The 16,779-nt window shown below is 44.9% G+C and overlaps 1 protein-coding gene across 1 annotated transcript in view; it reads left to right on the top strand.

The window, feature by feature from the left end:
• Positions 1-2,637: 2,637 nt before the first annotated feature.
• Positions 2,638-16,779, top strand: part of LOC113614820 (aromatase) — a 47,889-nt gene continuing 33,747 nt past the window's right edge. Inside the window, exon 1 of the mRNA XM_027096667.1 lies at positions 2,638-2,674. The gene's annotated coding sequence lies outside the window, so the exon portion shown is untranslated. The remainder of the gene's footprint in view (positions 2,675-16,779) is intronic.

The following is a 16,779-nucleotide window of genomic DNA, read 5'->3' as shown; positions in this document are numbered from 1 at the left end:
TACTTGCAGCTCCACCAGTGGATATTAATGCTTCCCAACATGAATCCATCTTCTTTGGTCTCGTTATCTCCAACCACCTCACTCAGTCCTACCTCCAAGCATTGCCAAAGCCCTCTCTTCTGCTCACCATCAAAATCCTAACCACATTTCAAGGCTCACAACAAGTCCCACCTTTCATACAAAGGCTTGTTTGGCCACATCTCTATGCCAGTATCTCATCATGCTTGTTGATGATATCATGCTTATTAGTTTTTCCTGCTCCTAGCCTGTAGGCTTCCCCAGAGCGGAAAGAGTGCCAGACATGTCTTTTGTGACCTCCGCAGAACTGCTCCAGGTGCCTGTTAAAATGAGAATACCCCCAGGAGAGAAAACAAGCGGAAGGATTAGCCCCCAGAAACTATTTTGGTGAGATGATTTCCTCTGACTGGGGAGAACGAAGTGGGTGGATAGGAAATGTGGGGAAATAACACAGAAAAGGAAGTGTGGGTGAAGAGGGGCCCTAGAGTTGTGTTCATGCCACCTCAGCATCTCACATGATCCCCAATTACTCTATGACACCAGGGTCACAGAATCGCTGACCTCTAGACCACCAAGGGAGCTTAGAGACTACCCCATTTCCCGGATCCTCTGAGTACCCAAGAGAGGTGCGGTGACCTGCCAGCAAGCACACATTTCTTCAGTGACCCTCAAGGACACTACCCCAGTCCAGAGCCTCTGCTCTTACCCGCTATTCCCAGGACTGTCCCTTATTAACCTATGCTCTTGTTGGAGACTGAAGACTAATAGCGATAACGACGTTTATTGAAATCTTACTGTGTGCTTCATATAGCTACTGTGATAAGGCCTCAACATGCTTTAACTCATTTCCTCCTCATAGTTACCCCATATCAAGAAACACTTTTAGTTTCACAATTTTTCTGATGAAGAAACTGAGGCAGAGCTGTAGCAGTAAATGCACACAGTGACAGGGAGTCCATCTGAACCCAGGAAAGCAAATGGCATGGACAAGCATGCAGAAGGACCTTTGAGTTTCCCCTGTCAATTCTCTTCTCATTCTCTCAACCTGCAATGCCTTTCCCTCAACTTGATGTCTTGTAAAATAATACTCCTCCTTCAAGGCCTGCCCATTAGGCCATACCCAACCTTCCCAGGATAATCAATCAGTTTCTCCTCTGTCCTGTCGTTTATGCCTCTGTTTGAACACCCGTAATCTGACATATTAATAGTAATATAGGTGACTCTGTCGGGTCCAAATTAACTCCTTGCGGGCAAGGGCCTCATTTTGTTCATTGCTATATTCCTAGAGCCTAGAACACTGGCTGGGTCACTGCAGATACTACATTCTGGAAGTGAATACAGTAGTCTGCACATGCACTTGCTCTCCATGAGATGGGCTCCTCCGTGGCAGAAGCCCAGAGACCCCACGAGTCTTGAGGCCCACTGAGGCTAAGTGCAGCCATGGACAGTGTCAATGTGAAGTGGGCCACAGATGGGATTTCAGGGATCAGATGTCCCCCATTCTCCCTGTAAATATTTCTCACTGGCTGCATAATCTACCACCATATCATCAAGGCTTCATCTGTAGATTTGGGGTCCAGGTGAAAAGTTAAATGCCCAAAGGAAAGTTCATTCACTTGCAACCTGGAAATCAAACTCTACTGGTCAGTGAAGGTGGTTTTGATCTGGAAAGAGCCTCTGGGACATTGGGAACATGAGGTGGAAGGTGGATGAAGGAACCTGACTTGGGAGTTGTTAATTTTAAGTCTGTGAATGAGCTGCAGTGGGTCCAGAACCCAGTACTGTATTCAAAGCATACTGATTACTGAGTGTGTTTCTCCACAGCTTTCATTAGATTCTCAGAATGTGTCTGGGGCTCTAAAGAGAATGAGAAGAGCTAGAGAAGATGGCCGTTTGCACCTCACGTTCCCTGACATCCCAGATGAGCTCAGGGCACCTGGGCCTACAGATGCCACTGGCTGGCCAAAGGCAGCGGTGCAGAAGGAAAGAACCAAGAAAGGTGAAGAGGGCAAAGGCATTGGGGAGGGCTATGAGGGGAAGCTAAGACAAAGGGGAGGAACGTTGGGCATCAGATACACAGCTAGAAGAGGTCATGTGGCCCAATACCCTTGTTTTACAGATAAGGAAAGGAGTTCCAGAGAGGTTAAGTAACCCCAGCATTTGGGGTCAGCGGGTGGCTCCCTTGCCAGAGATTGGCCCTGCTCTAGGCCATCTCTGTGGCCTCACAGTTTGTTCATTAAACAACAGATAAGCTCACAAGGAGAGGCCAGTATTGCTGCTGTTATCTGGCTCTTTGGGTGGCAGCTGCAGGCCTTTTCATTGCTGGAATTCGGCATTTGGAATCAGAGATAGGGTAGGGAAAACATTCCTCTGGGTACATGTGAACACATCATTCTTTGATGACCCCAGGCCTAAAAAGCTTAACTTGCCAACCACTCATTCATTCATTTCACCAACATTTACTGAGCACTTACTAGGTACAGGAACTCATGGTAGCCTCTTTGGGGGCCCCAGAGAGGAGTGAGATGTGAGGCTTTGCCTTGGAGGAACTTGTGCTGTGGTAATTATGAAAGGACGTCCCACTGCAGAGGCAGCTGGGGCTTCTGTGCAGGAGGTGGGTTTGTTGCTGCCCTTAGAAGGACTTAATGACATCCAGGTAGGTGAGCCAAAGCAAGGTCACTTGGGACCTCGGTGTGGTAAATCTTGGATACCAAGGCTCAGGTATGGCTCTGAATCTCGCCGTAAGAAAGAGGTTCCGTGGCCTCTCTCATTGGTGGTATTGGGGTTGCCCTGAGTAGCCCCACTTGAGAACCTCCCACTGTTGCCCCCAGAGTCATGGAGTCACATAACTCCATGTGCCAGAGAGACTTTGAAGGCTGAAGAAAAAGTGGTGCCCAGTTCCAGGGGTTTCACTTTCACCTTCATCTCAGTGTCCTGAGGTAGAGAGAATTCACATCCTCAACCAGGGCTCAGGGAGGCTTTGGCAATGAACAAAGTCACAGGGCTGTTTAACCACAGAGCCGAGACTTGAACTCAGGTCCATGACCCAAAATCCTATTGCTGTGAAACTGTCACTTCTGCCTTTTCTCACCTCAGGTTAAAAGCCAAAACTGTACTGAAAAATCCCACTACTGATACCCTCTGATGCCAGACAACATGTGAGATCTTGTACAAATGAGTTGAAAAGTGAAGTGGTAGGAAATCTCTTAGAGAAATGACTGCTGCTGTGGGAACGATACCCAGCCTGGGTATCATTTCTGCCTCTCCATGAGACAGGCTCAGCCTGCTAGTGAGAAAAAGTATGGTTTGGATGTCAGGCAGCTCCTGTACAATAGGCTCTGAAGGCCCCATGGTGGGCCTCTGGTCTTTCAACATCCCCTCCCCTTGTCTCATGGCCTGAAAGGGCCATGATCTAGAAGGCTTTTCCAGTGGTCACTGCTGATTATACCTGAAAACAAACTCTCTTGGGACAGAATATCAGATACAGCCCATTGGGAAGACAACGGATTAAGTATCTGAGGGACAAGAGGGCACCCTCAGAGGGGCAAAGGTGAAAACTGAAGTAAAAGGGCAGCCAAGGCCTGCTGGTGGTTGGCCAGTAAGCAATTGTAAAGAAAAGCTCATTTCCACAGACATGCACTGAAGTCATGGGACCTCAAAGATGAGTAAGAAAGCCCCAGTCCTGCCTGATGCCCAAGAGCTTTGGGCCTGTATGCTCACGTGAAATGTGGATTTTGGCAGCCTGTGCATTTACCGGAGAGGGAAACTTGCCTTTCATGCACCATTAATAGTCTTCCCTATGTGTTTGGAAAGCTAGTGGCTGAGGTTTCCCACTGGTGCCCTAAAGGGGAGTCGAGGCCAACCACACAATGTTTACCCCACCGGATTTCCCTTGTTGGTTTCCACAAGTTCTCCTGCTCCAGAATAAGAAATTCCCAGGGACTCACTTGGAAGTGTGTTGGGAAAAATGACTAAACCACCAGTGTCATGACCCCAATGCCAGGGCATGGAAATCAGATAGTAGAATGTGTACACAGTAAACCTTTCCCACTTTTAAGTGACCACTGGCATGTGACCTTACTTCCCCAGATCTCATGTGGTTGGTTCAGTTTTCAAGTGAGAGAACTGTACTACTGGAAGATCTCGGGAGATTTTTTCCAGCTCTGACAACCTGTGTTTCCACAATGTAGGAGTTCATGGGCAGTTCTGCCTGTCACCTCAGAGACCTGTGGTCCTCACATGATGTCCTGGCTTCCAGAACCTTCCTAGGAACTTCCCCTACATTCATGCCTGAATGTAGCACCTTGCTCAGACAGGTTCCTTAATAAATGTTTGTTTAATGAAAGTCTCCACGACTCTGAGTTATAGAGTGACTTGGCAGTCGAAAGCAAGAGTATCCCAGGACCCATGTCAAAGGGAAAGCAGGAGGGGTATTTACGCCAGGGAAGAGAAGGCTCAAGGAAGGCAAGGAAGAAGCAGACCTCTCCTGGGAGGCTTGCGGGGCAGAACCAGCAGAGCTGGGGGAGACATGAGAACTCCCAGGTACGATGCCTGTGGTTCAGTGAGGAGTCAGAGTTTGGGTAAAGAGAGCCAAGAAATAAGGCTGACTAAGGATAAATCTGGAAGCCTTGCAGTAACTGGAAGCAAAAAAAGGGTTTTTAACAGGGAACTGATGTAATGAAAACTGAGTTGGAAAACAATCTGGCAGCAGTGTGCAGGATGAACTGAAAGGGAAGGTCTGAGAGGAAGAACATCAGAGAGGTTACAATGGGGAATAAAATCTGGACAGAGGTGGAAACAGTACAAACTCAGGCAACAGGTTTGTAGAGAGCATATGCAAAGGCCTGGACACTGTTCTAGGAGCGGGATACGGTTGTGAAGGAGGTAGACCCAGATCCCCAGCCTTGGGAAACTCATCTTCCAGGAGAGGAAAGAGTAGGAAGGAGATGACTTTTAAGAATTAATGCCTCATTTTATTAGGTAAGGGATTTGAGGAAACATACACATCCAACTCAGAAGGATAAATATAAACGATTTAATCTATTCTCTTTAACATCCCTTTAGATGAAACAATGAATTGTGTAGGGCTGATCCTATAAAGTCACTCATAGTCAGCTTAAGGCCTGACACCAGAGCATGACTAGGCACAGGCAGCTGCAGAAAGGACTCCCACACCAGGTCCAAGCGTGCAGCTCCTTGAAGTTTGTGGCACTTGATTCAGATAATTAGTAATGGCTGCGAATGGGCTGGAGTCTGGATCGGGCCCACGGAGAGGTGTTTTGTTTGGCATCATACCTGAAACTTTGAGAGGAGTCCTGGGCTCTATAACGTCTACCCATCTCCACAGCTGTGTCACCCGTGTAGCCCTTAAAGTCATTAAACCTTGGGAATGCCAAGAGTGGAATGAGGGTCCACCAGGAATCCCCAATTTGGGGGGAGTTTTCCCAACAGGGGCTTTTGAAAACAATTGGGTATTAGAGATTTCGAGGTAAGTTTTGGAAAAAGTCTAGAAGGCAGATTATGGATTTGTCTTCAACTGACCACTGAGAATAGTCTTTGATCATTAATGGAGCAGAGGGTAGGGTTATGGTCCATTACAAAAATTAAGATATGGGCCTGAAGGTAAAGGAAAATCTTGTTCAGAGACAAAACATTTTTAGGGAATATCCCTAGAACTTTGTGATGACATTTTTTAAAATTAATTTATTTTATTTATATTTGGCTGCGTTTGGGTCTTTGTTGCTGTGCGTGGGCTTTTCTCTAGTTGTGGTGAGTGGGGGCTACTCTTTGTTGCAGTGCACGGGCTTCTCATTGCGGTGGCTTCTCTTGTTGAGGAGCACAGGCTCTAGGCACATGGGGTTTAGGAGTTGTGGCACACGGGCTTTAGGAGTTGTGGCACACGGGCTCAGTAGTTGTGGCGCACGGGCTTTGTTGCTCCGTGGCATGTGGGATCTTCCCGGACCAGGGCTCGAACCCGTGTCCCCTACATTGGCAGGCAGATTCTTAACCACTGCGCCACCAGGGAAGTCCTATGATGACATATTTAGGCTGGGATGGCGGGTGAATATTCCTAGGGGGTAGGAAAGTAAGGGGAAGGGGTAAGCAAAACAACAACAAAAAAACCCCCAATATTTTGAAGTTGAATGACTGGGAAAATGATGTATGAGAAGGTTGGGGTGTGAGGAGGAGGTTAGGAGGAAGTCAGTGGTTTGGGTTTTAACCATAAGTGTGGAGTGATGGTGAGGCATCTAAGTGCTGATGTTCATAGGCACTTGAGATATGGAGTTAAAGAAAGAGGATTGGGCCAAGAAGGGAATTGGGGGTGGGGCACCCACACAGCAGCAAGAGCTGAAGTCAGGAAAAGAAACGAGTTCTCAAAAGGAGTATGAAGCAGAGGGCTAAGCTCTTAGGCTGGGAAATGCTCAGGGTTCAGGGACTGCAGGGGAGCTAGGAACAGGTACAGAGGAATAAGAAGGAGCAATGGGAGAAAAGGAAAAGCCTATCACATCAGCCACGGGCAAACTGATACAAGAAGGAGAAATGGCCAAATGGGTCCAAAGCCACAGACTGAGATCAGAAGAACAAAGATGGAGGGGGAAAAAGTATGGATTAAGAGGTGGGAAGGTTGTATGTAACCTCTGAGGGACTGGTATCATGAGTGTAGTGAAAGCAGAAACCAGAAATTAAGAGGCAATGGGTATAAAGGAAATGGTAACAGTAGGCATGGGTTATTTATTTGGAAGAAAAAGAAGTTAACTTGCAAAGAGGAGAGGAGGAAGCCAGAGATACAGAAGGAAAATGAGGAGAGGCCTGTATCATGGCAGCCAGGAAAGGAACCAGGCATGGAGTGAGGGGAAGCAGAAAGTAGTTTGGGTTAAAAGAATGGGCTTTCAGCTCCCACAGATTGGTGCTCACCTCCCACTTTACCACTTGCTTTGACATGCTGAGGCTCAGTTTCCTCATCTGTAAAATGGAGGTATAATGTATTGAACTCATTCCAGAAGGTCGTTGTGATGACTGAGCCCTAATGCATGTAGAGCACTTGGTGAAACGTTCCAGGTGAGAGTGAAACTGATGCTACAGGCATCAGGTCTTGGCCACACTCTTCAAGGGACTGCTGACACCACATCCAGGTTGTTTGTTCCCCTTGTAAAACAGCAGTAACAGTTGTCATAATATTTTTTTAAAAAGAAAAAATTACTTTTTGGAGATTCGTGCCTTTTGGACATTCTCCAGCTTCTACCTTCCTCTCTGTCTCTATTATTGTAGCATCCCAGCCATGCCTCCTTGTTCATTAGAGATGCTGGCACTTAGCCATGATCAGCCTCTTCTGGTCTCCTGATAGCTCTTGGGCCAACTCTCCCCAGCTTTCTCTGTAAACTCACCTTTTCTTACAAGATTTATCCTCCTCTATTCTGTCATCAAATTTTTGTGTCCCTTAAGACACCCTTCTCAGTCTATACAGTCTCCATAGCTCATATGTCAGCTCAGACACCTCCCCTGAATTATAGACCGTATATCACCACTTGGATGTTCCAACAATTCCTCCAGCTCAAAATTTCCAAAATCTAAAAGAATTCTCCACACCTCAAAACTGGTCCAGGCTCAGAGAACGGCACACCACCCCTCTAGGTACACAGTCTGGAAACTTAGGAAACATACTTAACACTTTCCTCTCTCCTTATATCATTAGATTTAAATCATGAGAGTCATGCCAACTTAGTGAACCTGTCTATTTGTCTCTATTTCGACCTCCTAAGACCATGGTGACTCCCTCTCTTACCTGAAAAACTATGGAAGCCTCCCAGCTGTTCTCCTTCACCCACTCCGATACCCCTCCCTCCATCGTATTCTTCCCACTGCAGCCAAAGTGATTCAGATTTTTAAAATGTAGATATGACTTTGCTGATCACCTGCTTAAAGCCCTTCACTGGCTTCTCATTTCTTTTAAGACAAATTCTAATTTTTCTAATGCACCTGAAAAGCTCTGCAGAGGTGTCCCCTGTCGCCATCGCAAGTCCCAATACATCCCATACTGCCCCTGCTCTCTGGGGCCCAGGTCACCAGCTTTCTTCCTGTTCCTTGCTGACCCTTCTTTCTGCTTCGCATCATGCTCACCCTCCCCCTGCTCCCATCCGTCCCAGGCTACCAGTTCCATTCCCCAGCCCCTCCCTGGGACAGGACACTGCAGCCACAGGCCTCCCTGCCCCCAACTGGATGTTCTCACTCACTTGGGGAACCATTCAGTAAAGATCTGTAACTCCTCCTCCAAGACCCTGTCTGTTAGCCCCTGGGGGCTGATCACATCTGTCTTGTTCCTTGCGAGAGCCCCAGGAGGCAGCCCCCTGTCTGTGGGGACCCAAATCAGAAAGTGTGGCAGGGAGGAGAACCTGGGTGGGTCACATTCCTCTGGGAGTGGGGGCAAGAAAGAGAGACGGACCAGGTGTACTGGAGAGGCTTGGCACCCGGCCCTCAGACCCTGCTGGACAGGTCGCCTCCATGCTGCAAGGTAGGATTTGGTAGGGTCTGGCCAAGCGGGGCAGCACTTCTGCAAGGTGAGGGCCTGCCTTCCCACCCTGGCAGAGGGTCAGGGCTGTATCAGCGCATCTGGGAGCCCCTTTTGGTACTGCAAGGCCCAGAGTACATCCTGACCCCAAAGCACTGGGATATCCGGTTTCTGCTGTGCCCCCAGCTGACTTTGCCCTGGCTCAGACTGGGGACTCTGGCCTGGCATTTCCTTATCCTGAGGTTGTGGGGCATTAAGGTGTCAGGATATCTGTGGTACACATAGCATGGGAGCAGAGGCCTGGTTCATCTGGAGGCCAAAGCCCCTGCTTAGGGCCAGGCACCTAGCGTGGGATGCCCCAGTGAATGAGACCACAAACAAATGCCTGGAAAGCCAGGTATTTGAGATGGCTTTTGAAGGCCTGTGGCACTTTAGGGCCACATGTGTGTATATGTATGTTTGAGGGTAAGGGGAGGGTATTCCTGGCACAGGGGACATATAAGTAACCTCTCTGAAGTTCTAGGACCTTCCTCCATTCCTGTACCACACCTCAAAGGCCTATGTTCAACCTGTCTGTGTGACCCATTGGAATGTTCTACTGGACAGGAAAACCAATGTAAAAGGAGGAGAGAATCTTTAAGGATCTCTCCAGCTGTGCATTCAGAGATCTGAAAATCTAACTCCTTTAAAGGGAGTCATTCTGAATAGCCTGGAAATGAACATAAATGACTGAAAAGTCCCTGAATGTTGAGACCAAATGAATCCCATAACAGGCACCAAATGGCATGATTCAGAGCACGGGCTCTGGAGACAGACTCCGTGGGTTCCAATCCCATCTCCACGACAAACAAGCTCGGTGCCCAAGGGCAAAATACGTACCCACACTCCAGTTTCCTCATTTGTAAAATGGGTACCATCATACTTAGCTCACAGGGTTGTTTTGAGGATGAATGACTTAATATTTGTAAAATGCTGGGAACAATGTCTGACACACAGCAAATGCTATGTAAGCGTTAAAAAAAAAAATTCTTTTTGGTCTTTAAATACTGCTCTTTTAGGCACCTTTATGACATACTTTTGAGCAAGATGAGGAACCAGGCTTCTTTGCCCCATCAAACTTTTCGAAATACAGGCAGTGCTAACTTTGCACAGTAGTGCAGGACAGTAAAAATGACCATGCAAACTGAAACTATGCAAGGTAATCTTAAAAATCAAGAAAAAAAAATACAACTGTACTGTGACCTTTAAAAATTTTGTTGAAACATGAAAAACTCTCTTAGTATAGGTTTTAAGCGTATATGGAAGTGAAAAAAATAGTAAAACCAATGTTTTAATACACTGTAATTTAAAACATTAGAAACATTGCAATTCTTAGTTTTTTTTTTTTCTTTGTAAAAAAAACTCAGCAAGAGTATTTGAACAGTTCTTGCTGCCTTCTTTTTGTAGAACTTAGAACACTGAGGGAACATCTTTTCTATGCCTTGGTGAACGGTCATACTCCTTTATAAAGTTGCATCAGCTTCCAACATTTTATACTTTGTGCTTTCAACACTGTAACATCTCTCTGAGAGTTTGTTAAACGTGAAGTTTTTGCCCGCATCACTTCCTCTAGGACATCTTCCTCCTTTTTGTCACAACCACTTTCTTCACCTAAGCTTTTAACACTGGTTTCAGGTTTCATCAATATAAACAGAAACAGTGAGGGTCCTGACTGGCAGAAAGTCACAAGGAGCTTACTCAGAATGACGTAAAATTCCACTCTGGAAATTCAAAACCTAAAAACTCAACCTGTTCAAAGAAGCTGTTCATTAACAAAGGAACCAGATGATAGCAGACACATTGCTGACATTTCAGTCTCAACTTATATATATTTAGAAAAAGAAAAAAACTGCCCAACATGTGTGCAGGCAGTTTTAGTGCCTTGCACTTAACTGTTAATGATTATTTAAATGGTAGAATAATAGGATGAATCAATAGAATGAATCAAGCAACTGAATGAATTCAACTATGTCATGAAATTTCTGTACTTGCCAGAAATGGATCTTTGATTGTGTATCTAAGATCTCATATAAATCAGAAGAGAAATGTAATTATATATTCTTCAGGAACCTGATGAAAGTTATGGCTTCTTTCCCCCATAAAAGTGCAGCTGAGCAGATACAACATTTTACGCAGCATTTCAGGGAGTTCACAGAGCCCCCGAAATCCACTTAGAAGTCCTGGTTAAGAATCTAGAACTCTATTACTAGGTAAAACCCAGCCAAAGTCTGTTGCAGAGACATTGCAAGTCTTGGGAACTTAGAGCACTTTCCAAGAGAAGGTAATCCTTGGAGTGGTCACCTGGGACCAGGAACTGAATGGAATGGTTGCTCTTTCCTTTACACAAGGCTATTCATTCTAAGTCTCTTCAACAAACCACCATCCCTGAAACTCTCTTCTGAGAGTATAGGTATTGGAAAACCTTACTGAAAATAAAGACTCAACATTCCGTTGCGGAAAAACACAGCAGAGGGGAGTGGCCAAGATTGATGGAGTAGGAAGACCCTGAGCTCACCTCCTTCCATGGGCACTCCAAAATTGTAAATATTTACAGAGCAACTATCCATGAAAGTGATCTGAAGGCTAGTAGAAAAGATCTCTACAGCTAAAGATATAAAGAAGGAACTATAATAGGACAGGTAAGAGGGGCATATATGGAGCATAGTCAAGACCCATACCACCAGGTAGGTGACCCACCAACAGGAGGATAATTACAATTGCAGAGGTGCCCCCCAATAAACCAGTGGTCTGGGGCTCACACTGGACTCCCCAGCCTGGAGTGGGGGTGGAGGTCCTACACTGGGAAGACAAGCCTCCAGAACATTTGGCTTTGAAGGCAAGTAGAGCTTGCTTTCAGGTGACCCAGAGGGCTGTGGGAAATAGAGACTCCACTCTTAAAGAGTGCACACAAAGCCTCACATGCCCTAGGACCAAGGGCAGAAGCAGTAATTTGAAAGGAGCTTGGGTCAGACCCAATGGCTGATCTTGGAGAGCCTCCTAGAAAGGCAGGAGGCAACTGAACCTCAACCTGGGGATGAAGACACCAGCAGCAGCCATTTTGGGGAGCACATCCCACCACAAGGACGCTGGTGCTGGTAAGCACAATTTTGGAATCCTCCCTCTAGCTTATTAGCACCAGGACCTGGCCCATCCCCACTAGCGCATTGGCACTAGTCCTGGAACCTCCCAGGCCAGGAAGCTAGCTGGGTGGGGACACAGCCTCACCTACCAGCAGGCCGGCAGCCCTAAGAACCCCTGAGCCTCTAGCCACCCTGGGATCTGGCCCTACCCACAAATGAGCTGGCACTAGCCCTGGACCCAGCTTCACTCATCAGGGAGGCACCAGCCCTGGGATCCCTTGGGCCCCAGCCCTGCCCATCTACAGGCCAACATCAACTCTGGGACCCCTGGGGCCCTGCAGCTAGAGACCCCAGAACCCATCTCTGCCCACCAGTGAGCTGGCAGTAACTCAGGACCTGGCTTCACCCACCAGTGGGTGCACACCAGCCTTAGGACCCCCTGGGCCACAGCCCTGGGACCACCAAGGCCCTGAAGCCAGCTGTGTCAGGATCCAGTGTACTCACCAAGGGGCCAACACCAGCTATGGGACCCCTGGGCCTATAGCCAGAGAACCCAGGACCTGGCTCTGCCCATCAGTGGGATGGCAGTAGCTCCAGGACCTGGCCTCACTAGTGGGTGGGCACCAGCCCTGGGAAACCTTGTGCCTGAGCCCCACCCACCAGCTGGCAAAACAACAACTCCAGGATCACAGCAGCCCCACAGCCAGCCATGTCAAGACCCAGCCTACCCACCAGCAGGCAGGCACCACCTCAGGATGCCCGGGCCCTGGCCCTGGCCAACAGCAGACCTACAGCAGCTCCAGATCACCTTGAGCTCCTCAGCCAGGCATGTCAGGATTTGGCTATAAAATATATGTCAAAAACAATAAATTTTGAGGGGAGGGAGAAAATGCAGAGTTGTTAAAAGGCATTCAAGCCTTTAAAAAATCAGCAACTTAGGGCTTCCCTGGTGGCACAGTGGTTGAGAGTCCGCCTACCGATGCAGGGGACACGGGTTCGTGCCCTGGTCTGGGAAGATCCCACATGCCACGGAGCGGCTGGGCCCGTGAGCCATGGCCGCTGAGCCTGCGCGTCCGGAGCCTGTGCTCCACAACGGGAGAGACCACAACAGTGAGAGGCCCATGTACCGCAAAAATAAATAAATAAATAAATAAATAAATAAATATGGGCTTCCCTGGTGGCGCAGTGGTTGAGAGTCCGCCTGCCGATGCAGGGGACACGGGTTCATGCCCTGGTCCGGGAAGATCCCACATGCCGCAGAGCGGCTGGGCCTGTGAGCCATGGCTGCTGAGCCTGCGCGTCCTGAGCCTGTGCTCTGCAATGGGAGAGGCCACAGCAGTAAGAGGCCTGTGTACCGCAAAAAAAATCAGCAACTTAAAATGACTTTATATATATATATATATATATATATATATATATATATATATATAACCATATACAAACCTTTTTGTAACCACAAACTAAACATCTATAATAGATACACACAGAAAAAAGAGGAAGGTATCCACACATAACACTAAAATTAGCCATTAAATCACAAGGGAATAGAGCAAAAGAAGGAACCAAAAAAAACAAAACAAAACAAAACTCACAAAACAAGCCAAAGAGAATTAACAAAATAGCAGTAAGTACATACCAATGAATAATTATTTTTTTATCTTTTTTTTTTTTGGCTGTGCTGCGCAGTATGTGGGATCTTAGTTCTCCAACCAGGGATCAAACCTTTGACCCCAGCAGTGGAAGCACGGAGTCTTAACCACTGGACCGCCAGGGAAGTCCCCATTTTTTTTTTAAAATAATTACTTTAAATGTAAGTCGACTAACTGCGCCAATCAAAAGACACAGAATGGCTGAGTGGATATGAAAACAAGACCCATATATATGCTGCCTACAAGAAACTCATTTCAGATCTAAAGAAACACACAGACTGAAAGTGAGGGGATGGAAAAAGATATTTCATGCAAATGGGAAAGAAAAAGAAAGCAAGTGCTTATATCAGACAAAATAGACTTTAAAATAAAGACAGTTACAAGAGACAAAGAAGGACATTACATAATGATCAAGGAATCGATCTAACAATAAGTCATAACAATTAGAGATGTATATGTACCCAACATGGGAGCACCTAAATACATAAAGTGAAATATTAACAGACATAAAGAGAGAAATTGACAGTAATACAATAATAGTAGAGGACTTTAACACCCCACTTACATCAATGGACAGATCATCTAGACAGAAAATCAATAAGGCAACACTGGCTATAAATGACACATTACACCAGAATAACTTAACAGATATATAGAACAGTCCATCAAAAAGCAGCAGAACACACATTCTTTTCTAGTTCATGTGAATCGTTCTCTAGGATAGATCACATCCTAGGCTACAAAACAAAGTCTCAGTAAATTTAAGAAGACTGAAATCAAATCATGTATCTTTTCCCACCACAAAGCTATGAGAATAGAAATCAACTACAAAGAAAAAACTGCAAAAAAAACAATATAGGGCTTCCCTGGTGGTGCAGTGGTTGAGAGTCCGCCTGCCGATGCAGGGGACACAGGTTCGTGCCCTGGTCCGGGAGGATCCCACATGCCACGGACCGGCTGGGCCCATGAACCATGGCCGCTGAGCCTGCGCGTCTGGAGCCTGTGCTCTGCAATGGGAGAGGCCACAACAGTGAGACGCCCACGTACCGCAAAAAACAAAACAAACAAAAAAACCACCACAATGTAGAGGCTAAACAATATGCTACTAAACAACCAATGGGTCACTGAAGAAATCAAAGAGGAAATTTAAAGAATACCTGGAAACAAAGGAAAATGAAAACAGAAAGGAATCATGAAAACAGAGCAGAAATGAAAGAAATAGAGACTAAAAAAAAAAAGAAAATATCAATAAAACTAAGAGCTGGTTCTTTGAAAAGATAAACAAAATTGGAAAATCTTTAGCCAGACTCATCAAGAACAAAGAGGGCCCAAATCAATAAATCATAAAAAGAAGTTAAAACCGACACCACAGAAATACACAGGAACATAAGAGATTACTACCAACAATTATATGTCAGTAAGATAGACAACCTAGAAGAAATTAACAAATTCCTAGAAATGTACAATCTCCCAAGAGTGAATCAGGAAGAAATACAAAATATGAGCAGACCAATTACCATTAATGAAATTGAATCAGAAAAAAAAAAAAACTCCCACAAACAAAAGTCCAGGACCAGATGGCTTCATAGGTGAATTCTACCGAAGAGTTAGAAGATAGTTAACACTCATTCTTAAATTATTCCAAAACTTTTCAGAGGAAGAAACACTTCCAAACTCATTCTACAAGGCCAGCATCACCCTGATATCAAAACCAGACAAAGATAACACACAAAAAGAATATTACAGTCCAAAATCACTGATGAACATAGATGTAAAAATCCTCAACAAAATATTGGCAAACCAAAGTCAACAATACGTTAAAAGGATCGTACGTCATGATCAATTGGGATTTATCCCAGGGATGTAAAGATGGTTCCATATCTGCAGATCAATCCATTTGATTCACCACCTTACCAAACTGAAGAATAAAAATCATAAGATCATCTCCATAGAAGCAAAAAATCTTCTGACAGAATTCAACATCCATTTATAATAAAAACTCTCAACAAAGTGAGAATAGAGGGACCATAACTCAACATAATAGGCCATATATGACAAGCCCACAGCTAACAACATACTCAGTGTTGAAAAGCTGAAATATTCTTCTCTAAGATCAGGAACAAGACAAGGATGCCCACTCTTACCACTTTTATTCAATATAGTTTTGGAAGTCCTAGCCACAGCAATCAGAGAAGAAAAAGAAATAAAAGGAATCCACATTAGAATGGGAGAAGTAAGACTGTCACCGTTTGCTGATGACTTGACACTACACATAGAAAATCCTAAAGACACCACCAAAAAACCAAAAAAAAAAAAACAAAAAAACTAGGGCTCAACAATGAATTCAGTGAAGTTGCAGGAGACTTCTGCAAGAAATCTGCAGAAATCTGTTGCACATCTATATACTAAAAAGAAACTAACAGAAAGAGAAAATTTAAAAAGCAATCCCATTCACAATCACATCAAAAAGAATAAAATACCTGGGAATAAATCTGACTAAGGAGGTAAAAGACCTATACTTGGAAAAGTATAAGACACCAATGAAAGGAACTGAAGATGACACAAACAGATGGAAAGCTATATTGTGCTCATGGATTGGAAGAACTAATAATGTTAAAATGATCATACTACCCAAGGCAATCTACAGATTCAATACCAGCTAGAAGGGTGGGATAGGGAGGGTGGGAGGGAGGGAGATACAAGAGGGAAGAGATATGAGGATATATGTATATGTATAACTGATTCACTTTGTTATAAAGCAGAAACTAACACACCATTGTAAAGCAATTATACTCCAATAAATTGTTAAAAATAAAATAATAAAAAATAAATTAAAAAACAAAAAAACCCACACCCATAACATTCTTCAAAGAACAAGAACAAGTAATTCTAAAATTTGTATGGAAACAAAAAAGACCCAGAACAGCCAAGACTATCTATCTTAAGAAAGAAGAACAAAACAGGAGGTATCCCACTCCCTGATTTGAAACTATACTACAAAGCTATAGTCATCAAACTAGTATGGTACTGGTACAAAAAACAGACACATAGATCAATGGAACAGAATGGAGAGTGCAGAAATGACTCACACTCATATGGGCAATTAAGCTACAATAAAGAACAAAGAATATACAATGGGGGAAAAGACAGCCCCTTCAATAAATGGTATTGAGAAAACCAGACAGCTACATGCAAAAGAATCAAACTGGACTACTTTCTCACACCATATACAAAAATAAATTTAAATGGATTAAAGACTTCAAAGTAAGACCTGAAACCATAAAACTTTTAGAAGAAAACACAGACAATAAACTCTTTTACATCAGTTTTAGCAGTATTTGGGGGGATATGTCTCCTCAGGCAAGGAAAACAAGAGCAAACATAAATAAATGGGACTACGGCAAAAAATCTTTGGTACAGCTAAGGAAACTATCAGCAAAATGATCACCTACTGAATGGAAGAAGATATTTTCAAATGATATTTTCA

The sequence above is a fragment of the Aethalodelphis obliquidens genome, unplaced genomic scaffold, assembly GCF_003676395.1.
Source record: "Aethalodelphis obliquidens isolate GAN/ISIS:26980383/991018 unplaced genomic scaffold, ASM367639v1 scaffold105, whole genome shotgun sequence".
NCBI lineage: Eukaryota > Metazoa > Chordata > Mammalia > Artiodactyla > Delphinidae > Aethalodelphis > Aethalodelphis obliquidens.
This window is presented reverse-complemented; position numbering and strand designations above follow the sequence as displayed.